At 46.0% G+C, this 27,057-nt stretch overlaps 1 protein-coding gene and 1 pseudogene across 1 annotated transcript in view; both read right to left on the bottom strand.

Annotated features, from left to right (window-relative positions):
- adgrb3 (adhesion G protein-coupled receptor B3) overlaps window positions 1–27,057 on the bottom strand; it is an 840,122-nt gene that overhangs the window by 698,770 nt on the left and 114,295 nt on the right. The window lies entirely within an intron of this gene.
- On the bottom strand, window positions 1,746–7,253 carry LOC144493929 (mitoferrin-1 pseudogene; annotated as a pseudogene).

Below are 27,057 nucleotides of genomic sequence, written 5' to 3'. Positions count from 1 at the left end.
AGTGCAGCACTGAGTGAGTGCTGCACTGTCAGGGGTGTCGTTTTGCAGATGACAGTATCCGCAGACAATGACGTTATGCCACAGGATTTTTGTTGTATGGGGTGCGTTGTTGTATGGGGTGGGGTGTTATATGGGGTGGGTTGTTGTATGGGGTGGGGTGTTGTATGGAATGGGGTGTTGAATGGAGTGGGGTGTTGTATGGAGTGGGGTGTTGTATGGCGTGGGGTGTTGTATGGCGTGGGGTGTTGTATGGGGTGGTTTGTTGCATGGGGTGGTTTGTTGCATAGGGTGGGTTTTTGTATGGAGTTGGGTGTTGTATGGGGTATTCCAAGTGTTTTCGGATTGACAGCTTGGCTGGACCTGAGATTCCCCTTTGTCCTGGTGAAGTTTACTGTATTTGTGTCTTGTTCTCTCTCCACTATTAAAGCCACCCACTGTTTCCCGGGTATTCATCGCCAATCAGCAGAGCCTGTCCTCAAAAGACATGGAAACAAACAAACCCCAGACCGGCCGAGATTGCAACGCTCAAACTACAATCGGCCAAATTTATTAAACAATCACAGCAACAAAGGACAATAATTCCATCAGTGGCGAGACAGCTGATTATATCCAATAAGCATTTCAGATTTAATTGGTCCTGAATTTCCCATGGGAAAGAGAGGACAAGGGAGCTACTGTTTCAGGTATGAATGATCAAGTTCTTAAGTTTCTATCTTGTGTAATGAGAAAGTGTGAAACTGAACTACTGTGCTCCATGGAATCAGATGAGTTATATTTAACTATCCAAAGTTATTAGGTAACGATAACTTGAACTCAACTGCACTTACTTTTAAATAGGAGCCTAATTTTTGCCAACGTTATGGATGGTCAACAATCAATTAATTTTAAATGTCTCCTCTGCTGAAGCAAATTCTAAGAAAGATTGAAGAAAATTAGACAATTCCATTGTGCCTTTCATGATCTCAGGATGCCTGAAAGGACGGAACAACCAATCAGTTGATTTTGAAGTGAACACAGTGTTGTAACCCAGGAAACTTGACAGCCAATTTGCACACAGCAAGATCCACAATCAGCAACGTGGTTCATGAGCAGATCATCTGCTTTACAGAAACAAAGCCAACAGAGAAAGTGCTGGAAAATCTCAGCAGGTCTGGCAACATCTGTAAGGAGAGAAAAGAGCTGACGTTTCGAGTCCAGATGTCCCTTTGTCAAAACCCAAAATGAAGTGAAACAAAAGCTGGAAATACTCAGCAGCTCAGGATCTGGGGTGGGAGAAAGATGGTTAATGCTTCGGGGCTTTTCATCAGAACTGTTCTAACGAAAGCCATCAGAATTAAACTTTGGGTGCTGTTTAATGGAGGTGACAGAGGTCTTGCCCCACATCACCTCTTTTATGGGAGGACCAGCTCAATTTAGTGCATTGTAGGCACTTATGTAGCCAGCAGGATCAAGGACATCATTTGCCCTTCAAATGTGCCCAACATTTGTGCCAGCAACAAATATCTGTGGGTTTTCCTTGTCGACAATGGCCTAAGTCTACCTGTCATTTTAGATGTTACAGTAAATACACGTTGGTTTGATGTTATGTGGTCAGGAGACATGGAGATAATTTTACTCAATTGAAGAATGCAGCTTGGATCAGCTCTACTGCCAGCTTCTCTCATTAAAAAGGATCCAACAATAGAAAGATAAGAGTAATGGAGTCCAAATAAGCTTCTATGGCATCAATGCTGGCTAACTGAACTTCAGTAAGTTGAGCTTCTTTCACGGTGATGTTTGCTAATGAAGTATTGAAAAACTCATACACAGACCAGGCAATAGCTGTAGATGACATCTGATAGATAACTCTGGCCTGGACCCCTTAAAATATGCTGGGATACCATCCAGCCGGTAAATCATCCTGAAGGCATTTACTATACCAGAAAGAGGGCGGCACGGTAGCACAGTGGTTAGCACTGCTGCTTCACAGCTCCAGGGTCCCGGGTTCGATTCCCGGCTCGGGTCACTGTCTGTGTGGAGTTTGCACATTCTCCTCGTGTTTACGTGGGTTTCCTCTGATGCACCTCAATGAGCACCCGGAAACAAGGCTTTAGTACTGAAGGCTTTAATACATTAACAATGAAACTACTAACACAAATTCACCCGTTCAGACTGAAGGGGTCCTGCCAGAGCAGGGGGTCTTATACCCTGCCACCGGAGGCGGGACCCCACTGGAGTGTGCCATGATAACACTTAGGACAGGTAAACACCCTATCCCAACAACATAGTACAACCCCCATAACAACAACACCCTAGCCCAACAGTAACACAATAACAACCCCAGTGTTTAGGAACCAAAGGTGGCGGGGTGGATGAAAACAGACAATGACAAAAAAAAAATAACAGGATTCACAAGTCCAGACGGTCTGGAGGACCACACCGACGCTGCGATCTTCTCAACACCGGTTGCGAAACCGGAGCAGGTGCTTGCGGTGGCTCTCTCAAAGCAACATCTGGCTGTCCCCTCAAAGACTCCCGGGCCGGCCGGCCCTGATGAGGCGATGGTGCAGGGGATCCTGGAACGTTTGGTGGTGGTGGTGGTGGTGATGATGGTGGCGCCGATCTCCGAGTCTCAGGCAAGCTGTACATGGGAGTAAAAGTGTTATGCACTGGTCCCGGTGCTGACCGCGCCACGTCTGGGGAAGTAATGAGGAGTAGTGGATCTGTGACTGGGGGAATAGGAGCGACAGGAGTTGCTACGTCCCCTGTGGGCGCCAGGTCTCTAATGGAGACAGTGTCCTCTCGCCCGTCAGGATATGCCACATAGGCATACTGAGGGTTGGCGTGGAGGAGTTGGACCGGTTCGACCAAGGGGTCGGACTTGCGAGCCCTCACATGGCGCCGCAGAAGGACGGGTCCTGGGTACGTCAACCAGGCTGGCAATGAGGTCCCCGAGGACGACTTCCGAGGGAATGAGAACATCCTCTCGTGGGGAGTAGCATTGGTTGCCGCACACAGGAGGGAGCGGATAGAATGGAGCGCATTTGGAAGGACCTCCTGCCACCGGGAGACTGGAAGGCCCTTGGATTTCAGTGCCAGTAGGACAGCCTTCCAGACTGTAGCATTCTCCCTTTCCACCTGTCCGTTACCCCTAGGGTTGTAGCTCGTGGTTCTACTAGAGGCAATCCCGAATGAGAGCAGGAATTGCCTCAAGTCGTTGCTCATGAACGACGAGCCCCTGTCGCTATGAATATAGCAGGGGTACCCGAACAGGGTAAAAAGCTCACTGAATGCCTTGATGACGGTGGCAGTCGACGTGTCCGCACAGGGGAAAACAAACGGAAACCGGGAAAATTCATCTATTATGTTAAGAAAATAGACATTCCGATCCGTTGAGGGAAGGGGGCCCTTAAAATCTACACTCAGCCTCTCAAAAGGGCGAGTGGCCTTGACCAAATGTGCCCGGTCTGGTCGATAAAAGTGTGGTTTGCATTCTGCGCAAATCCGACAACTTCTAGTAACTGACCTGACCTCCTCCACCGAGTAGGGTAGGTTGCGGGCTTTTATGAAGTGGTAGAGTCTGGTGACTCCAGGATGACACAGATCATTGTGGAGAGCCTTCAAGCGGTCCTCCTGCATGATGGCGCATGTTCCGCGCGAGAGGGCATCCGAGGGCTCATTGAGCTTCCCTGGACGATACATAATATCGTAATTATAGGTGGAGAGCTCAATTCTCCACCGCAAGATCTTATCGTTCTTGATCTTGCCCCTCTGCGTGTTACTAAACATAAACGCCACGGATCGTTGATCCGTGATCAGGGTGAACCGCTTACCTGCCAGGTAATGGCGCCAGTGTCTGACTGCCTCCACAATGGCCTGAGCCTCCTTCTCCACCGCTGAGTGCCGAATTTCGGGGCCTTGAAGGGTGCGGGAAAAAAACGCGACGGGCCTGCCTGCCTGGTCTAGTGTGGCGGCTAGGGCGAAATCAGATGCATCACTCTCCACCTGGAAGGGGATGGATTCATCCACCGCGTGCATCGTGGCTTTCGAAATGTCGCTTTTCAAAACCTTGAAGGCCAATTGGGCCTCCGGCGTAAGTGGGAAGGTCGTGGACTTAATGAGCGGACGAGCTTTGTCCACATAGTTGGGGACCCACTGTGCATAGTACGAAAAGAACCCGAGGCATCTCCTGAGTGCTTTCGTGCTAGCGGGCAAGGGAAGTTCAGTGAGTGGTCGCATACGGTCTGGATCAGGGCCAATGACCCCGTTTTCCACCACGTATCCGAGGATGGCTAACTTACGCGTACGGAATACGCACTTCTCCCTGTTATAGGTCAGATTCAGGCGAGATGCAGTGCGCAGAAAGTGTTGGAGATTCGTGTCATGGTCCTGCTGGTCATGGCCGCAGATGGTGACGTTATCCAGGTACGGGAAGGTAGCCCGCAACCCGTTCTGGTCCACCATTCGGTCCATAGCACGCTGGAAGACCGAGACCCCATTGGTGACACCAAATGGAACCCTGAGGAATTGGTATAGACGACCATCCGCCTCAAAGGCCGTATATTGTCGGTCCTCTGGGCGGATGGGGAGTTGATGGTAGGCGGACTTAAGGTCTATGGTAGAAAACACTCGGTACTGCGCAATCTGATTGACCATATCAGAAATGCGCGGGAGAGGATACGCATCCAGCTGCGTGTATCTATTAATGGTCTGACTATAGTCGATGACCATCCGAGGTTTGTTCCCGCTTTTGACTACCACGACCTGCGCTCTCCACGGACTAGCACTGGCCTGTATGATCCCTTCCTTGAGGAGCCGCTGAACCTCAGATCTAATAAAGATCCGGTCCTCAGCGCTGTAACGCCTACTTTTAGTAGCGATGGGTTTGCAGCCAGGTACCAGATTTTTAAAAAGGGATGGTGTCGTGATCTTCAGGGTGGATAGATTGCACGCGGGGCGTTTTGGGCAATTTGGAGGCTGCGGCTGGTTCCCTACGGCCAGTGAAGGGAGTGGCCCACCGTACTGTAGGATCACACTCTTCATGTGGACCATAAAATTTAGTCCGAGGAGAATTGGCGCGCAAAGGTGAGGTAACACAAGGAGCCTGTATTGCTCGTAGACTGTGCCCTGTACCTCAAGAGTTACCATACATCGTCCTTGGATCGGTACAGACCGGGACTGTGATGCCATGGAAATGGTCTGCTTGGCAGGGAGAACCCGGAGTCCACACCTTTTAGCAGTTTCAGGGTGTATGAAACTTTCGGTGCTCCCACTGTCAAACAGACAATTTACAGTTCTGCCACTAACCTTTACCTCCATCATAGAATGTTCCAGTCTGAAATGCCTGGTCTGATCCAGAGAGATCGACGCCACCGTTGGCCCCTGGGCGTCACTGCATGCTGCCGATGTGGATGCTGAGGACCCCTGCTGGTCGCTCCTAGTCGTCGTGGACCATGATGGCCGCCCCCATGAATCGCACATGGGCGAGGGCGCCAAGCGCAGCGACTCCTGGTGGTCTTCCTCCTCCTCTGTTTGCCACGATGGCGCCGTCCTGAGGTCGCACGTGGTCGGACCTCGTGGGTACTGCCGCGCCGAAGGAGATGGTCTCCGTTCTGGAGGGTTACAAGCTGCACTGCCGTTTTTAGGTTTGGACCTGCAGACTTTGCTGTAGTGGCCTTTTTTACCGCACTGGCTGCAGATTGCCGTTCTTGCCGGACACTGCTGCCGTGGATGCTTAGCCCCACCGCAAAAATAGCATCGCTGGCCCCCTGGAGCTGCCGCCGTCGTCGAATCGATCTGGGAGCGCGGGTTCGCGGGGCGAGGAGGGAGCAGAGCTTGCTCCAACCACGTTGACTGCACGTGGTCCTCGGGGTACAGCGCCAAGCTCTTCGACGCCGCCTCCAACCTCACGGCCATCCCCATTGCCTGGGTCAAGTTGAGTTTCCCCTTTTCTAGTAATTTAAGTCTGATATACGAGGACCCTACCCCTGCTACGAACGCGTCTCGGGCGAGGTCGTGCATGTACTGCTCGGCGGAGACGTCCTTACAGTCACAAGCCCTGGCAAGCTGCAGGAGTTCATTGGCGTAGTCTTCTATGGTCTCGCCCGACTGCCGACGTCGTGTAGCGAGGAGATAACGAGCGTGAATCTCGTTGGGTGGCGTAATGTACCTATTCTTTAGGAGCTCGACGGCACCCTGGTAAGTGGAAGCTGCACGAATGGCTAGGTAAATCGTGTCGCTTACCCTTGCGTGGAGGACCTGGAGTCTATCACTGTCCGTAGTGATAGCTACCGAGGCTGCCAGGTAGTCCTCGAAGCACTTCCACCAATGTTCGAACGTGTTAGCTGCACCGACCGCACGTGGGTCCAGTGTCAGACGATCCGGTTTTAGGATCTGCTCCATATTCTCAGTTAATGTATTAAATTGATGCACCTCAATGAGCACCCGGAAACAAGGCTTTAGTACTGAAGGCTTTAATACATTAACAATGAAACTACTAACACAAATTCACCCGTTCAGACTGAAGGGGTCCTGCCGGAGCAGGGGGTCTTATACCCTGCCACCGGAGGCGGGACCCCACTGGAGTGTGCCATGATAACACTTAGGACAGGTAAACACCCTATCCCAACAACATAGTACAACCCCCATAACAACAACACCCTAGCCCAACAGTAACACAATAACAACCCCAGTGGTGAACCAACGATGGTTCACCACATCCTCCGGGTGCTCCGGTTTCCTCCCACAGTCCAAAGATGTGTGCGTTAGGTTGATTGGCCAGGTTTAAAAAATTGCCCCTTAGAGTCCTGGGATGCGTAGGTTAGAGGGGTTAGTGGGTAAAATATGTGGGGGTAGGGCCTGGGTGGGATTGTGGTCGGTGCAGACTCGATGGGCCGAATGGCCTCCTTCTGCACTGTAGGGTTTCTATGATTCTGATGTTGAGGGAGTTTAGAGCCAGGGATTCTTGTGTGTTTAGTAATGTTTTGCAAATGTCCAGTGGTGTTGTTACCGCTGCTGATATAGCCCCTGCCAAAGCGCTCAAGAGTACGTATTAGGAGGGGTTGTATTGTCTGTGCGGATTCTCCTGCAAGGAACTCATAAGTCATGAAATGAACAGCTTGGAAGGGGATGTTCATAGTTAGTTGGGTGGTGTAGCTTCGATAGAATTCTCCAACTCCTTCATTTTTCCACACTGTCCTCACACAGTCCAAGACACCTTTGTAGGGGGTGTTGTACTTGTCTATCCTTTGCTTCAGCACTTCACCAGGGTTCATGGCCACCAAGAGCTGCTGGCCAGTCAGAGGCTGGCTGCACTCAGCGTTGAGGAGGTGTAGTGACACTGAAGAGGCTAAGCACTGAATCTCAGGCTGACGTGTGAGTCAAGGGATGGGCAGGAAAGATTGCCTGTTGGCAGCAAGTGTGGGAGGTGGTAATACAGGGGTTCTCGCTTCTTGATGCCAGCTCCTTTGATCAGGCACTGACAATGAGGAACCTCCTCTTCCAGGAGATGAAAACAATGGTGTTCTATTCAGGCACCCCTTGTGGTAGTAAGCTTACCTGCCACTACTAAACACCAATGATATTAAGTGGGTATTAATTGCTTATTTAAGGGCCTCCATTGGTGGCAGGGCTGGAAGAGTGGTAAGGCCAACCACAAGCCTTCCTGTCCTGGACTTAATTTTGATGGTCGTGAGAAAATGTTGCGCTGCTCTACCATTCTGACCCAGTGACTCTGAAGGAACGGCGATACATTTCTGAGTCAGGATGGTGAGTGACTTGGAGGGAACTTTCAGGTGTTGGTGTTCCCAGGTATTTGCTGTCCTTGTCCTAGATGGTAATGGCCGGGTGTTTGGAAGGTGCTGCCTAAGGAACCTTGGTGAGTTCCTGTAGTGCACCTCCCCAAAGCCTGTACACAAGGCACAAGTCGGAAGCATGATGGAATATTCTCCACTCCAACAACACTCAAGAAGCTCGACACCATCCAGCCCGTTTGATTGGCACCGCATTCACCATCTTTGACATTTGTTCCCTCCACCACGATGCACAGTGATGGTACACACCACTGTGCATCGTGGTGGAGGGAACAAATGTCAAAGATGGTGAATGCGGTGCCAATCAAACGGGCTGGATGGTGTCGAGCTTCTTGAGTGTTGTTGGAGTGGAGAATATTCCATCATGCTTCCGACTTGTGCCTTGTGTACAGGCTTTGGGGAGTCACGAGGTGAGTTACTCGCCGCAGGATTCCTGACCTCAGACTTCCACAGATACTACCAAACCTGCTGAGTGTCTCTGTTTCCAGTTTCCGTTTTGAGTTCAGATTTCCAGCAGCCGCAGTACTTTTGCTTGTTTTGTCTGTTTTGGTAACACTGATTGAGGGATATATATTGTCCGGGTCGTGAGGCAGAATTCCACTGCTCTTCCTCGATAAGTGTCCAATGGGATCGTTTACGTTTTTCTGGGGATGGGAGGAAGGGAACAGGTGGGGCCTCAAGATATCATCAAACATTTAGCTGCTCCACAAAAGCCACACTCCCTGGGCACTGCACTGGAGTATCAGCATGGATGATGTGTTCAAGTCTCTGGAGCAGAACTTAAGCCCACGGCGAGCTGACTCATGTGTGGGAGAGCTACCCACGAGCTACAGCTGATACTGAACTGCAGAAGTCCAACAAAATTCAGAGTGGTAGTTAGAGATCAGAAGATTCTTTGGGTTTTACGATTCCTGTTTTTGTTGATTTAATGAATCCATATTTGCTCATCATACATGCAGTCCTGCTGCCTGTGTTTTAAAATGGCAACCGTTGCCAAATGATCTTAAAAGGACAGAGATGTCATTCCAATGGACATATCCTGAAAGGCACTAATTAGTTTGTCCAGTCTTGTTCGAAGAAGGGATTAATCCCCTGGCAATCTGATTACACATCCTGCCCAGGAGTTCTGCTTTATGATTTTCAAACTCATTTCCGCTGGACAAACTTGTTTGTTCTTTTCACAAAAGAAAATGAAGACCTCATTTATACCTCAGCAGTAGGCAGATGGGATAAAATCTCTGGTAATTTTAGCATACTTCACCCAGGGGAAGGTGATGTGGTCAAACTGACTGTGTGTTTTAGCTGGCTTTGCTTCCACTTAATTGAACGGATGTTGGCATGTATAAAACACATTTTTAAAAATTTGTTGATGGGATGTGGGCATTGCTAACTGGGTTAGCATTTATTGCCCATCCCTAATTGCCCTTGAACTGAGTGGTTTGCTAGGCTATTTCAGAGGGCATTTAAGCGTCAACCACATTTCTGTGGGTCTGGAGTCACAATGTAGGCCAGACCAGGTAAGGACAGCAGATTTCTTTCCCTAAAGGACATTAGTGAACCAGATGGGTTTTTACGACAATCGACATGGTCATCAGTCGACTTTTAATTCCAGATTTTTATTGAATTCAAATTTCATAACCCTAGGTCTCTGAATTATTAGTCCAATGACAGTACCACTATATCACTGTCTTCCCCTTCACACAAGTTTCACGCCAAAATTTGGTTTGGTTTCAGCAGCCGACTTCACTGACATGAAGATACGTCCAATCTTCCTGCAGAACTCACTTGCCTTGGTACTGACACTATAAAAGTATATGCACAACACGTCTACAATAAGGGTTATGGAGAGTGGGCTGCAGTCTCCTGCCATAGCACCTCACCATAAGGCCACAAGGACATAGGAGCAGAATTAGGCCATTCGGCCCATCGAGTCTGCTCTGCCATTCAATCATGGCTAATATGATTCTTATCCACATTCTCCTGCCTTCCCCCATAACCCTTGATCCCCTTATTGATCAAGAACCTATCTATCTCTGTTTTAAAGACACTCAATGACCTGACCTCCACAGCCTTCTGTGGCAATGGGTTCCACAGGTTCACCACCCTCTGGCTGAAGAAATTCCTCCTCATCTCAGTTTTAAAGGAGTGTCCCTTCACTCTGAGACTGTGCCCTCGAGTTCTAGTCTCTCCCATGAGTGGAAACATCCTCTCCACGTCCACTCTCTCTTGGCCTCTCAGTATTCTGTAAGTTTCACTCTCAGAAACTACAATCCATCCCTCCTGTTCCACTCAGGGCTGGAGCCATCGGGAAGGGCAGTTCATCTGCTTAATGCTTCCCAATGTGTCTGGAAGAGTGAGGCTGTGGGGATCCAGAGAATTTTGGATGCATTGAGATTGACAGTAACTAGTTAAATGTAGTAAATTCAGTAAGGTATAATTAAACAAAGTCATAAGCTCCAGAGATCGCAGCTATGTTTGTATCAGCTTGGACACATAATTTTGAGCTTAAATCTACGCCAGTACACCACAAGCAGAAACAAATAAAATTGTGTTAGCTGGTCTTTTATCAGTGAGCAATGGAAAGTTTCAATGTGGACAGAATCTCACTTTCTGAAGTCTATGTCTAGTGGTGGGAGCGGAGGTCTGAGTGTTTTCCACTCTGGGGAGAGGGAGGGGGGCTGCAGGGCAGCTGACCAAGTACTATGCAGCTGATTGATTTTGCATCCACAAGGAGCTCAGCGAATCTGATTGTGGGCAGACACCATTCCCACCATTGCCTCAGAGGGGTCAAAGGTCCAGGCACCATGTTCAAAGGTTACCTAGGCAGCCCCACTCCCTCCCCTCTCTTAGCCTGTCTCCCAAGCCTAGCCTCTGCTACATCCCACCGTCCTATCCACCCCCACTCCCATCGTAACACAATAAGGTACAGGAATAGGCCATTCGCCCCATCAAGTCTGCTCCGCCATTCAATCATGGCCAATAGGTTTTTCAACCCCATTCTCCCACCTTTTTCCCTTAACCTTTGATCCCCTGACCAATCAAGAACCTACCTATCTCTGTCTTAAAGACACTCAGTGACCTGGCCTCCACAGCCTTCTGTGGCAGTGAATTCCTTAGCTTTACCACCCTCTAGCTGAAGGAATTCCTCCTCATTTCGGTTCTAAAGGGTCATCCCTTTACTCTGAGGCTGTGCTCTCGGGTCCTAACCTCTCCTACCAATGGAAACATCTTCCCCACGTCCACTCTATTTCGCCCTGTGGCCACCCTATGGCCCCCTCCACCCCCCCCTCCACACCTGCCCCAAAACTCCCTGCAGTTGGCCAGATTCCACCCATTGTCCCTGAAGTGGCCAAGGTGATCAAGGAAATCCGCAGGGAATGATGTATCAATGTAAAACTGCCTTAAATCAGCAATAACCCAAACTTCACCAAATAAATGGCACCAACATTCGCTTGTTACTGGTAAGACCTTGTATGGTAAGATTTCTGCTCCTTCCCCTGGAGGTTGTCTGACAGTGGCACAGTGATTAGCAATGCTGCCTCACAGCGCCAGGGACCCAGGTTCAAATCCCAGCTGTGGTCACTGTCTGTGCGGAGTCTGCACGTTCTCCCCATATCTGCGTGGGATTCCTCCATGTGCTCTGGTTTCCTCCCACAGTCCGAAAGATGTGCTGGTTAGGTGCATTGGCCATGCTAAATTCTCCCTCAGTGTACCCAAATAGGAACCGGAGTGTGGAGACTCGGGGATTTTCACAGTAACTTCATAGAACATAGAACATTACAGCGCAGTACAGGCCCTTCGGCCCTCGATGTTGCGCCGACCTGTGAAACCAATCTAAAGCCCCTCTAATCTACACTATTCCAATATCATCCATATGTTTATCCAATAACCACTTGAACGCTCTCAACGTTCACGAGTCCACCACTGCTGCAGGCAGGGCATTCCACGCCCTTACTACTCTCTGAGTAAAGAACCTATCTCTAACATCTGTCCTATATCTATCACCCCTCAATTTAAAGCTATGTCCTCTCGTGCTAGCCAACACCATCCGAGGAAAATGGCTCTCACTATCCACCCTATCTAATCCTCTGATCATCTTGTATGCCTCTATTAAGTCACCTCTTAACCTTCTTCTAACGAAAACAACCTCAAGCCCCTCAGCCTTTCCTCATACGATTTTCCCACCATACCAGGCAACATCCTGAATACAAATATCGCCAAACATGATTAAATACTATTAAATACAACTTCATTGCAGTGTTAATGTAAGCCTACTTGTGACTAATAATAAACTTAAATAAAACACATCAGATGAAGAGCAGCTGGCTGTTGGGATTGTTCTGTAGGCCCAGCAGTTCCAGTTGGGAGTGGGTGATGATTGCTGGGACTTACAGGCAGTCCCACCACGCCAAAGAGCAGAGGTAAGTCTGGGTCCTGGGTGTCTTGGCAAGTGGGGTAATGGGGCTGATTCAAAAGGCCAGGGAGTGAGGTTAAGATGGGGATGGTGTTGGGGAGAGTTAACTTGGGAATGGCTTTGAGAGGGGGTGGGGGTGTGCGTTTGCCTCTGATGGGCCCACAGGAAAGCTTTGTTGGACACCAGTCCGTTGAACTAAAGCTGCCACTTCTACCCCAATCGTTTTCAAACCCATTGGCGGAGGAGCATAAAATCCAGCCCCAGATGTTCTCATCAAAGATAACAACTGCACGCTTCAACAGGACTGGAGTTATTTTTCAATATTCTCTCGAGTGACGTTGTAGTCCCATCAAAAATAATTTCTGTGGGACATAAAATCTATTCATCAATTACTCGAGCTATCTATACTTCAGGTGCTTATTAAATAATTAATAAACACTCATCTCCGAGGGTCGCTGCACAAATTAACTAAATGTGACTATTTTAATGAAAATAATTATATCTGTCAGTGCAGAGATGAGCCAGTGAAAGTATTAATTAAGATTCAAACCATTAGTGTACCATTGTCATGCTGCGATCTAAACATTCCCGTGGCTGGCAGATTGATTGTACACAGTGCGATTACAATCCAAGCCCAACCATGTGGAATGTCACACCCTTATCAAAACAGGGATTATAGCATTGGATACATCGGGCGGAATTTTCCCATCCCGCCAGCCACAGGAATCTTAGTGGGCGGGGGCAGACCATGCAAAGATCCGTTGACCCCGGCTGGGAAATCCTACACATAACCTAAAAATCAGGAAAGAAATATTTACCACTATTTACCATTTATATAGACGATCTGGAGGAGGGGACTGAGTGTAGGGTAACAAAGTTTGCAGACGACACAAAGGTAAGTGGAAAAGTGAATCGTGTGGAGGGCGTAGAAGGTCTGCAGAGAGATTTGGACAGGCTGAGTGAGTTGGCGAGGATCTGGCAGATGGAGTATAACGTTAACAAATGCGAGGTTATTCACTTTGGAAGAAATAATAGCAAATTGGATTATTATCTAAATGGAAAGAAATTACAACATGCTGCTGTGCAGAGGGACCTGGGTGTCCTTGTGCATGAGACGCAAAAACCCAGTCTGCAGGTGCAACAGGTGATCAAGAAGGCAAATGGGATGTTGGCCTATATCGCAAGGGGGATACAATATAAAAGCAGAGATGTCTTGCTGCATCTGTACAGGGCATTGGTGAGGCCGCAGCTGGAATACTGTGTGCAGTATTGGTCCCCTTATTTGCAGAAGGATATATTGGAGGGCCTTGGAGGGAGTGCAGAGGGAGTGCAGAGAAGGTTCACCAGGTTGATACCAGAGATGAGGGGTGTTGATTATGAGGAGAGACTGAGCAGATTGGGTTTGTATTCGTTGGAATTTAGAAGGCTGAGGGAGGATCTTATAGAGACCTATAAGATAATGAAGGGGCTGGATAGGGTAGAGCTGGAGAGATTCTTTCCACTTAGAAAGGAAACTAGAACTAGAGGGCACAGCCTCAAAATAAAGGGGGGTCAGTTTAGGACAGAGTTGAGGAGGAACTTCTTCTCTTAGAGGGTGGTGAATCTCTGGAATTCTCTGCCCACTGAAGTGGTGGAGGCTACCTCGTTGAATATGTTTAAATCACGGATAGATGGATTCCTGATCGGTAAGGGAATTAGGGGTTATAGGGATCAGGCGGGTAAGTGGAACTGATCTACTTCAGATCAGCCATGATCTTATTGAATGGCGGGGCAGGCTCGAGGGGCTAGATGGCCTACTCCTGCTCCTATTTCTTATGTTCTTATCTTAAATCACCAGGCTTTGGGAAAGAGAAAGGGTCTTTTTGTTTATTCATTTGTGGGACATGGGCGCCGCTGGCTGGCCAGCATTTATTGCCCATCCCTAGTTGCCCTTGCTCAGAGGGCAATTGAGAGTCAACCACATTGCTGTGGCTCTGGAGTCACATGTAGGCCAGACCAGATAAGGATGGCAGATTTCCTTTCCTCAAGGTCTTAATGAACCAGATGGGGTTTTCCAACAATCGACAATGGTTTCATGGTCATCAGTAGATTCTTAATTCCTGATTTTTTTCTGTTGAATTCAAATTCCACCAGCTGCCGTGGCGGGATTCGAACCCAGGTACTCAGAACATTAGCTGAATTTCTGGATCAATCATCTAGCGATTATACCACTCGGCCATCGCCTCGACTAAATGGATAGCAAGAGGCACAATGGACTCAATGGCCTCCTCCTGCATTGTAATGATTCTTCGAGGAGCAAACCTGCAGGATGGAGAACCCCTGAGATCAGGTTGAATTCTGGTTTTGTGCCCTGTTCAATATCTCTCACTGTTAACTTCAATAGCGAGCAAAATTGAGTGGTTTTAAGATGAGTGCTGCACCCGATCACATCAGTTTGAAGAACAAATCTAACGAGATCTCTCATCTTGCATCTCCATGGGCCTTTCTATTCTATTAGAAATTAAATGATAGTGACCCCTTCATGTATCAGGCCTCAGGACTTTATAATCCTTGAAAGTCTCAACTGTCAAATCAACTGTATAGGCGGATTTAAAACCTTAAGAGAAGGAGACAGTAAGAGTTAGCAGACTGTGGTAACATAACCCCTTTAAGGGGCAATTCTTTGCAGGCCACATGATTGAGCTGGACTCAATGGAGTGGCTCCACTGGGAGCAGGGCCAATCAGGAGTGAGGGTGCATATCCAGAGTCAGAGGGAACCGTCAGTTGGAGTCAGGGGGAGAAGAGAATATTTGTGTGTGCATGTTCTCTTAAACCCTTATCTTGCATATAGTTCCATTAATTAATAAATCCTTTGTTGTTGGAGACATGAGTCACCTCCAGTTATTATGCGGACGACTAAAGCAGAAGTTCGCCATGCTTTCTGCCATATCCCGCCAACAACTCACTGACAGCATTCTTTCTGGTTGTATCACAGCTTGGTATGGCTCCTGCTCTGTCCAAGACCGCAAGAAACTACAAAAGGTCGTGAATGAAGCCCAGTCCATCACTCAAACCAATATCCAACCAATGACATTGTCTACACTTCCCGCTACCTCGGAAAAGCAGCCAGCATAATCAAGGACCCCATGCACCTGGACATACTCCCTTACTCCTTCTTCCGTCGGGAAAACGTTACAAAAGTCTGGGGACACGTTCCAATCGACTCAAGAACAGCTTCTTCCCTGCTGCCATCAGACTTTTGAATGGACTTACCTTGCATTAAGTTGATCTTTCTCTACACCCTAGCTATGACTGTAACACTACATTCTGCACTCGCTCATTTCCTTCTCTATGAACGGTATGTTTTGTCTGTATAGCGTGCAAGAAATAATACTTTTCACTGTATACCAATACATGTGACAATAATAAATCAAATCAAATCAAAGACTTTCAGGAGATTGCTGAGCAGCAGGATTTAAATGAGACTCAAGGTAAACCAGCCTGGGCCTCATTAACCCCCTCAGGGAACACAGTGGCACAGTAGTAGTATCACTGGAGTGGCAATTCAGAGGCTCAGCTTGATGCTCTGGGGACAAGGATTCAAATCCCACTACGGCAGCTGGTGGAATTTAAATTCAGTGAATAATCTGGATTTTAAAAGTTAGTCTCAGTTCTGGTAACCATGGTTATTATTGCAAAAGTCCCAATCTAAAGTTTATTTATTAGTGTCACAAGTAGGCTTACATTAACACTGCAATGAAGTTATTGTGAAAATCCCCTAGTCGCCACACTCCGGCACCTGTTCGAGTACACTGAGGGAGAATTTAGCATGGCCAATGCACCCAACCAGCACGTCTTTTGGATTGTGGGAAGAAACCAGAGGACCCAGAGGAAACCCACGCAGACACGGGGAGAGCGTGCAGACTCTGCATAGACAGTGACCCAAGCCAGGAATCAAACCCAGAATCTACCTTAGGGAAGGAAATCTGCCATTCTTACTCAGTTTGGCCTACACATGACTCTTAACTGTCCTCTTGAAGTGGCAAACCACTCATCTGAAGGGCAATTAGGAATGAGCAACCAACGGGTGGCCCACATCCCCTGAAATAATAACATTTCAGAAAACACCCACCCACCGAGTTAAAATCAGAGCTGACTTGTAACTAACATATAAAAAATGTCCATAACAAGCTTCTGTTCATCATAAAACATTAAACTGCCTGGAGGTGTTTGAAAGCCAGCAATATCTTGCCTCCCATACATCTCACACCCAGAAAATCAGTTGTGTTAACTTCAAATCTGCTTATGGGTCTCTCCTGAGGTTATGCCAGAGATACAAAGTGGCCAAGTCAGGAGAACGCAAAATCCAAGGAAATTTCTAATATGAATGTCCTCGGAGATGGTCTAGGAAGCCAGCCAGCTGCAGCACTCCCGAGAGAGTTAACGGCCTTCTGGCAACACTACATTTCACTGAGTTACTGGTTTATAAATGGAAATTACTGTTGCGGATATCAGCAGAACATTTTGTGCAATTTTAGATTCATCTGATGCAGAGGAACCCCATTAACCATCTGCTCACCAGCACCAGTGTTTGGTTGATAAACTGCTCCGAAGTTTAGATAATATTCACAAACTCCTCCAGATTTATGCTCATGTTCAGAAACACTGGATGTTGCTTCACTGTTCACACCGTGAACACAAAACAGAGATTTATTAGAAAAAGAATTGCTTCATTTATGCAAACTGGTGCATAAAGCTGATGAACTGGTGCGGCGACAATAATCTCTCCCTCAATGTCAACAAAACGAAGGAGATTGTCATCAACTTCAGGAAGTGAGAGGAAAACAGGTCCCTGTCTACATCAAAGGGAATGAAGCAGAAAGGATCGAGAGCTTCAAGTTTTTAGGTGTCTAGATCAACAACAACCTGCCCTGGCACCCCCATGCCGACACTATATTAAGAAAGCCCACCAACGCTTCTACTTTCTCAGAAGACGAAGGAAATTTGGCATGTCGGCCAAGGCTCTCACCAACTTTTACAGATGCACCATAGAAAGCATTCTTTCTGGTTGTATCACAGCTTGGTATGTCTCCTGCTCTGCCCAAGACAGCAGAAACTACAAAATGTGAATGTAGCCCAATCCATCACACAAACCAGCCTCCCATCCATTGACTCTGTCTACACTTCCCGCTGCCTCGGCAAAGCAGCCAGCATAGTTAAGGACCCCCATGCACCCCAGACATACTCTCTTCCACCTTCTTCCATCGGGAAAAAGATACAAAAGTCTGACGTCGCGTACCAACCGACTCAAGAACAGCTTCTTCCCTGCTGCCATCAGATTTTTGAATGGACCTACTTTGCATTAAGTTGATCTTTCTCTACCCTAGCTATGACTGTAACACTACATTCTGCACTCCCTCATTTCCTTCTCTATGAATGGTATGCTTTGTCTATATAGTGCGCAAGAAACAATCTTTTTCACTATATACTAATAATAATAAATCAAATCAAATCGAAACCATTTTATCCTTTGGGGTACTGCCCAGATACAACGCCCTGGAGCTTACAGGTTATGACTCATTATCTCTCCTTGTTTTTCCTACCAAAATGTAAAAATTTACACTTCTCTGCATCAAATTTCTTCGGCTGCTTGTCTGCCTATTCCAGCTGTGGTGCTAGCACCAACCCATGGGACACATGGGACACATATACATCTCATACAAATATGAAACATAACAGATCCTGCAAATCTGAATTAAAAACAGGGCTACTTCCCTGGCTGGCTTGGGAGGGACATTCATCAATGGTTAACGTACAGAGAAATTTCTTTCTCAGTTATCAAGCAGGATAGGAATTATTATGATCAGTTAGCGTCTGGAGAACAATTGCATTCTTGGCATGACTGTGCCACTCGCTGGGCTGACAAAATTTCATCATTTGTCATCTTCAAACCAATTTAGTACAAGAAAGACACCTCCTCCCAAGTGATCCAGCTCTGAAATGTCTAAACATCTAACTTTCTGCGTGAAGTGTACTGCACTTGCAAATTAATGTAAACATGAAGCACATACACACACACACACGCCACATGCACACACACGCACACATGTGCGCACATGCACATACACACACATGCATATACACGCACACACGGGATCTTAAACCCAATGGTTATTAATAGGCCACAGAGAATTGAGATTAGAAAACTGACTGCAGTCGTGAATACCAATGCTGATTTACAAACAATGCTTTCGAAGGATTCAATCTAGGAAGTTGAGCTCAAAACCTTAGTACCTTTTTTTTATTCATTTGTGGGACATGGGCGTCGCTGGCTGGCCAGTATTTGTTGTTCACTCTTTGTTGCCCAAGGATAATCAACCACAATTCTGTGGCTCCGGAGTCAAATGGAGGCCAGACCAGGTGAGGACCCCAGATTTCCTTCCCTAAAGGACATTAGTGAACCAGATGGGTTTTTCTAACAATCAACAATGGTTTCATGGTCGTCAGTAGATTCTTAATTCTAGATATTTTTTATTGAATTCAAATTCCACCATCTTCTGTGGAAGGATTCGAAGTAAGAGTTTTAACAACACCAGGTTAAAGTCCAACAGGTTTATTTGGTAGCAAATGCCATAAGCTTTTGGAGCACTGCTCCTTCGTCCATCTGAGCAGCGCTCTGAAAGCTAATGGCATTTGCTACCAAATAAACCTGTTGGACTTTAACCTGGTGTTGTTAAAATTCTTACTGTGTTTACCCCAGTCCAACGCCGGCATCTCCACAGAAGGATTCGAACCCAGGTCCCCAGAACTTTGGATTAGTTTCTGGATTAATGGTCTAGTGATATTGCCACTAGGCCATTGCCTCCCCTACGACCAAGGCTGTGGCCATGGGAGGTGATGGTTTCTTCTTCTCTATGCTTGCTTCCACCACCTGATCCTTACACTCTTTATCTCTCTTCCCCCTGGGCCCCATGCAGTTTAGCCAGAAAGGAATAGACCTAGACTATTTTTATGTCATCAACATGACTCTAGTTTGAAGGGGCTAGGACAGAACATTCTAGACAATAGTCCTGATCACTCCACTCAAGTTGAGTTATCTGCCTGATGCTTGTTCCAACACAGCTCACCCAGTTGCCCCTTTTGTACACAGCCATGTTGGGCCCTGTTAGCCTCTTCACTAATTCCATCCAGTCCCAGACTGCATCTAAACAGAAAGTGTAAGTTCACCAATTTCTGAATGAGCAAAATCAATTTAGCATTCCAGTAAGGGTGATCCATCTTCTCACAGGCATTAAAGAAGGCAAATGGTATGTTGGCCTTCATAGCAGGAGGATTCGAGTCTCAAAGCAGGGATGTCTTGCTGCAACTATACAGGGCCTTGATGAGGCCACACCTTGAATATTGTGTGCAGTTTTGGTCTTCTTATCTGAGGAAGGATGTTCTTACTATTGAGGGAGTACAGGGAATGTTTACCAGACTGATTCCTGGGATGATGGGACTGACGTATGAAGAGCTTGAGTTGGTTAGAATTGTATTCACTGGAGTTCAGAAGAATGCGGGGGTGAGGAGAGGGGAATCTCGTAGAAACCTATAAAATTCTAACAGGACTAGAGTAGATGCAGGAAGGATGTTTCCGAAGGTGGAGGTGTCCAGAACCAGGGGTCATGGTGTAAGGATAAGGGGTAAATCTTTTAGGGATGAGATGAGGAAAAGTTTCTTCACCCAGAGAGTGGTCAGCCTGTGGAATTCACTCCACAGAAAGCAGTTGAGGCCAAAACATTGTATGCTTTCAAGAACAAATTAGATAAGTCGGGATAAGTAGGTATGACTGTAACACTATCTCTCTTGGGATAAGTAGCTATGACTGTAACACTACATTCTGCACTCTCCTTTCCTTCTCTATGAACGGTATGTTTTGTCTGTATAGCATGCAAGAAACAATACTTTTCACTGCATACAAATGCATGTGACAATAATAAATCAAATCAAATCAAAATCAAAGGATGTGGAGGGAAGGCGGGATCAGACTATTGCGTTGGATGATCAGTCATGATCATAATGAATGGCGGAGCAGGATTGAAGGGCCGAATGTCCTACTCCTGCTCCTAATTTCTATGTTTCTATGAAGTGGGTTGACAGAAACTGATGTTGAAGCCTGAGGTCAAAGTTTGCTTTTGTCTGAAATGCAAAGAAACCAGAAGTTATGTTGTCTTTTAACTATGCTTTATCAGATAAATTCTGTCTTTAGTTTTCCAAACAATTTATAAGACGTCGGTAACCTAAGGGACTTTTACTGTTTAGTTTTCCTGTGGTTTGAAAATGTGTGTTTGACCAAGGGAAGAAGCCACCAGCATATTTACTGAATGAAGATCTTGAGGATACCTGTAACACTCATGAGGGATGAAGGAAGTTGGAACCAATGGACATTGCCAAAGTGGTCGCCCAAGTAATAGTCTGAGTGAAGAATTAGGTGTCTTATTGGAAAATTGTAGCTTAAAGTGGATTTTGATTGGACAGTATGATTTTGTCAATGAATCATCCTGCCAACCATGGAAAAAAGGTATAAGAATAATTCCAAAGAATGATTCAGTGATTATGTTGGGTAGCTGAAGGGTATGATCAACAGGGAGTTTACCACCTGATCGGTGATCGTATATATAATTTCTTGTAATGTATTTGTAGCTCATGTTATTGGTCAGGTTCGAAACTCAAACGTGTTTTATGCAGCCCGCCTGAATCACATTGTTTGCATATTGAATTTGGCTAGGGTAAGCACGTCAGGTGGATTCAAAAGACCCACTGGGGAGCTTTTATCAAATAAAGTTTATTTAAGATTACAGTTAACATGTATCATAAGAAAATTAACAAGAACCTTTATCAATTACAAACAAAACAAAACAACCACATTAATGTATAACCTTTAGTGAATATATCTAATGATGTTCCAATCAAAACCAAAACCTTCCCTTTAAACAAGTTCAACACAGCAAAGTCTAATTCTCACATGAGACTGGAAATTGAGTCCTTTTGGTTGAAGAATTGAAAACTCTCAGTCTTGAAACACTAAGAACAGTTTAAAGACAAAACAGCTTCCCAGAACCCCAGAGAGACTCTGGTCCAGCCCCTAACAACATCAGATTTTCACCCTCCAGGAAAACGACAGAGTTTCAAAAAAAAAACACGAAGAGAGAGAAAACCCTTCCTTTTAGCTGGCTGTCCCTTCTAATAACTAAAACTCAAACCTGCAGCTCCAAACTGAAAATTAAAAAAAACTGTCCAAAAACACATGACCGCCCTCCTACCAATGCAGGGCCGTAAAACTAATCCCAGAGTAAACACATTGAAGCAGCAATAAAAGGACTTATCATAGTCAACCTGGCAACAATGACATCACTGAAGCTATGAGTTGCAGAAATCATGTTTTTAAAAAAAATCTCTTAAAAGTACACTAACGTCACACCAGCACTTGTATAACGAAGGGATGTGTTGCTAACTGGATTATCATGGTAGATTATCATCAAACCTGGTAAAGTCATCACTATTCAATTTGAGCTTTGATTATTGTCTTACAATTTCTCATATTTTTCTCATGCGTGAATAGTAGATTAATCTGTCATGAGTAGCAGGTTACTCTTTACAAATCTTGTATCAAATTTCTGTCCCATGACTGCTGAGTAAAAATAAGAACATAAGAACATAAGAAATAGGAGCAGGAGTAGGCCATCTAGCCCCTCGAGCCTGCCCCGCCATTCAATAAGATCATGGCTGATCTGAAGTGGATCAGTTCCACTTACCCGCCCGCTCCCTATAACCCCTAACCCATGGCTAGTGAGTGATGCAGGACTGGTCTGAATGGTGATGGCTCCCAAGGTCAAATGGCACATGACATTTCGCTATTCAATCTCACCATAGAGAGCTTATTTGAAAATGTGTTTTGGTTTCACGTAGAAATATCTGATCAGTTAGGAATGAAATGGCAGATTAAATCACGTTATGCTTTCACATTTGAAGCCCTACATTTTGAATGGACACACGCTTGCAGAATGCACACCTCCCTGTTAACTTCTGGGAATGCCAAAGTATGACAAGTTTCTGGTAGTGATTATTCTAAGTCTACTTTCTTTTCGCACTGAAAGTTAAAACTTGTCTTTTCTTTGCAAACTAATGATGACACACAGCTGACTGCCAAGGCTGAGGTGAATGTTGAAAAGAAGCAAAGTTCTTTCTGCATCAATTCAGTGTGAGGGAAATGGGAAGTAACATCACAAGTGTGTTACAAAATTTTCTTTACAAGTTGAACACGTTTTATATTTGACATATCTGAAAGACTGCACAGGCTGGAACTCGCATTGATTGAGGTAAAAACAGAGGCTGTGGAAGACCTAACCCGGTCTTTAACATTACGGCTAAGATTTTACCACCCCCTCTGCCCTATTAGTCTCGCTGTAGTAAAGGGCAATTTAAATGGCCCGCCACATCCACCAATTGGGAGTTGGGGGGTTGGGGGGGGGGGTGGGTTATATCCTGGCCTATGGAGAGGTTCGATTGGATAGAGATGTCTCCACTTGTGGGGGAGACTAAAACTAGAGGTTATGGAAATAAGACCTAGAACTAGGGGGCATAGCCTCAAAATACGGGGGAGTCAATTTAGAACAGAGTTGAGGAGGAACTTCTTCTCCCAGAGGATAGGGAATCTTTGGAATTCTCTGCCCAATGAAGCAGTAGAGGCTACCTCGTTAAATGTGTTTAAGTCACAGATAGATAGATTTTTAACCATTAAGGGAATTAAGGGTTATGGGGAGCGGGCAGGTAAGTGGAACTGAACTCACTATCAGATCAGCCATGATCTTATTGAATGGCGGAGCAGGCTTGAGGGGCTAGATGGCCTATTCCTGCTCCTATTTCTTATGTTCTTAAGACCCAAGAGAGAATTCAGGAGAAGTGGTCATAATGTGGGGTTTAGTCCTCCAGGGATGTAGTATAATATAGATACATTTAAGAGGAAGCTAGATTTATTGCTGGTGCAACAACAATAATCTCTCCCTCAATGTCAACAAAACAAAAGAGATAGTCATCAACTTCAGGAAGTATAGTGGAGGACATGCCCCTGTCTACATCAATGGGGACGAAGTAGAAATGGTCAAGAACTTCAAGTTTTTAGGTGTTCAGATCAACAACAACTTATCCTTGTCCCTCCTTGCCAACACTGTAGTTAAGGAAGCCCACCAACGCTTCTACTTTCTCAGAAGACTAAGGAAATTTGGCATGTCCGCTACGACTCTCACCAGCTTCTACAGATGCACCATGGATAGCATTATTTCTGGTTGTATCACAGCTTGGTATGGTTCCTGCTCTATCTAAGTCTACAAGGAACTACAAAGGGTCATGAATGAAGCCCAGTCCATCACGCAAACCAGCCTCCCATCCATTGACTCTGTCTACAATTCCTGCTGCCTCGGAAAAGCAGCCAGCATAATTAAGGACCCCACACACCCCGGACTTATTCTCTTCCACCTTCTTCCATCGGGAAAAAGGTACAAAAGTGTGAGGTCATGTCGCAGCCAACCCAAGAACAGCTTCTTCCCTGCTGCCATCAGACTTCTGAATGGACCTACCTTGCACTAAGTTGATCTTTCTCTATACCCTAGCTATGACTGTAACACTACATTTTGCATTCTCTCCTTTCCTTCTCTATGAACGGTATGCTTTGTCTGTATAGCGTGCAAGAAAAAATACTTTTCACTGTATACTAATACACGTAACAATAACAAATCAAATCAAATGAAATCAAAGAACTTCCGGGAGCAGCTCACTGGTAGAGCATTTAACTGCAGCTGAAGAGGTCTCCAGTTCAACTCCAGCTATTCTCTTTTTTGCCAACTTGGTTCAGCCAATAACATTTTTAGGATCCAGATAGATGCACCAGCAGAGTATCAGACTTTTAGTCTGAGGGTCCGGGGTGCCAGTCCCAATTTGGGCATTTTACAGCACTGTGAGAATGTGAGAGTATGAGTGAGGCAATCCCAAGCAAACACATCCATGGGAAATGTCTTAATTTTGAATCAGGCTCAGCTATAAGCCATGATGTACAGCCGATCTGTGAGGACATGGAAGAAGACTGCAGAGAGGACAGTCACAATGAGTGTCTCCAAAGAATGTTGCAGGCTTGAGGGGTTGGTGGTGGTCGGGGAGGGGGCGGGAGGAGGGGAGGGGGGGGGGCGGGGGGGTGGGGGAGGGAGCGGAGAGCAGAGCAGAAATGTGGTAGTAAAAGGGACATTATCATTAGGGAGACAGATAGCATACCACTGCAGTGAAGACCGAGAATCCCAAAGAAATGCTACCTACCAGGTAAGAGATATCTCACAGTGACTGGGGAGGATCTTGGAAACAGAAGGGGCAAATTAAGTTGTCTTGGTCCACCTTGGAATAAATGGTATAGTTGGGGACAGGGAGGAGGTCCTGCTAAAAGAGTTAGGCTCTAAATGAAAAACAGGACCTTGAGGGTAATAATCTTTGGATAATGCCCATGCCATGTGCAAATTAACAGCAGGAGCAGACATGTGGGATAGACATGTGGCTAAAAGGCTAACATGAGAAAGAGGGGCTCTTTGTCATGGGACACTAGCAGTACCGATGGGATGCGCTCCACCTGAACGAGGAGGGAGCCTGTGTCCGGGTCAAGAGGCTAAGTGGTAAAGGTTTTAAGCTAGTATGAGCTGGGGAGGGACCTACAAAAAATCTAAGCAGCCTAAATAGTAATGAAGTGTTGCTGTTTTTGCACAAGGAATTAGTGAGACCGCACTTAGAATATTGTGTACAGCTTTGGTCCCCTTACTTAAGGATGGATGTAATTGCATTGGAGGTGGTTCAGAGGAAGTTGATTAGCAAGGAGGAGTTTGTCTTCTCAGAGAAATTGGGCAGTTTAGGCCGATACTCCCTGGAGTTTAGATAAATGAGCAGAGATCTAACTGAGGTGTACAAGATGATTAGGGGGGTTGTCAAAGTAGACGTGGACAGGATGTTTCCTCTTGTAGGGCAATCTTGCGTCAGTTTCTGTGCAGAGTCTGCACGTTCTCCCTGTGTCTGCGTGGGTTTCCTCTGGGTGCTCTGGTTTTCTCCCATAGTCCAAAGGATGTGCTGGTTAGGTATATTGGCCATGCTAAATTCCCCTTCAGTGTACCTGAACAGGCGCCGGAGTGTGGTGACTATGGGATTTTCACAGTAACTTCATTGCAGTGTTAATGTAAGCCTACTTGTGACTAATAAATAAATTTTAACTTTGCTTTAGAACAAGGGGTCATAGTTTCAGGATGAGGGGTGGCAGATTTAAAACAGAGATGAGGAGAATTCTCTCAAAGGGTCGTGAATCTGTGGATTTCATTATCCCAGAGTGCAGTGGATGCCGGGACATTGAGTAAATTTAAAGAAGACATGGACAGCTTTTTAATGAGTAAGGGTTTGTAGGGCTATGGTGAACAGGCAGGAAAGTGGAGCTGAGGCAGAGAGGAGATCATCTGTGATCCTATTGAATGGCGGAGCAGGCTCGAGGGGCTGGATTGGCTGAATCCTGCTCCCAGTTCTAATGATTCTTGTAAATGAATGGAACATGAGAGGAAAACATAAGAAAGAATGAAGTAGGGTGGACACTGATGATGAGGGAACAAATAGAGTTATAGGATGCAGTCTGAAAACATGGTTAAACATGAAATGAGAGGAAAGCCTAATAAATATGACTTAAAATGCCTGGGCAGCAATACAAACAATCTCCCAATAAAGCAGAGGAGCTGGAGGCAATCATGTGTTGGGACAACATAAGGATTACTGAGACATGGCTGCAGGAAAAGCAGGCTGGAAATTAAACATTGCTGGCTATAAATTATTTAGAAAAGATAGAATGGGAAAACAGGGAGGCAGAGCTGTTAAGCTTATTTGACATGTCATGACAGTCAGAAAAAGGAACACGCTATCAGCAAGACAAAAGCATAGTCCATATGGATGGAAATAAAAAATAATAATGTTTCCATCATACGAATAGATACAGATCATCTAAATGAAAAGGGCAATTATATTGACAAACATCGATGTGGAGCAACTAAACAAAATATTTAAAATGGTGTTTAGCAGAGTGCAGCCAAAACATATTCCGCTGAAGGAAAGAACTAATAAAGAATTTAGAGAACAATTGAGGATTGGGAAAGAGGCAGTAACTAAATAATAGACAGCAGGGGAGTGCAGGATCAGGGGGGAATACGAAAAGATTAGGAGAAAAGTCAGAAACTCAAATCGACCTTCCTCCTATTTTTCTCATCTAATTCTGCCATCATAACCAAATTAACCCTTGTATAGGACAGCACGGTGGCACAGTGGTTAGCACTGCTCCCTCACAGCGCCCGGGACTCAGGTTCAATTCCGGCCTCGGGTCACTGTCTGTGCGGAGTTTGCACATTCTCCCGTGTCTGCATGGGTTTCCTCCTACAGTCCAAAGATGTGTGGGTTAGTTTAATTGGTTGTGCTAAATTGAATCTAATGGCAGGGGAATTAGCAGGGTAAATGAGGGTTACCGGAATAGGCCCTGGGTGTGATTGTGATCGGTATAGACGCGATGGGCCAAATGGCCTCCTTCTGTACTGTAGGGATTCTATGATTCTTGTCACACTGTTTCTCCCCAGTCTGTGCGGTTTCAATACCTGTTTGCTTTTATAGAGGGTTAGTGACTCACACCCAAGTTGCAACTGCGAAGCCAGTTTGCTGTTACAGTAATTAACATGCACTCAGGCAACCACTTTCAATCGATTGATAGATCATTTCCATTGCCAGGCTGTCAAATGGGACTTTTTAACTAGCTTGCAATTTTAAAGTTAGAGTCTGAGTTA

This window comes from Mustelus asterias, chromosome 5, assembly GCF_964213995.1.
Source record: "Mustelus asterias chromosome 5, sMusAst1.hap1.1, whole genome shotgun sequence".
NCBI lineage: Eukaryota > Metazoa > Chordata > Chondrichthyes > Carcharhiniformes > Triakidae > Mustelus > Mustelus asterias.
The sequence above is the reverse complement of the archived record's forward strand: the minus strand, read 5'-3'. Positions and strand labels throughout refer to the sequence as shown.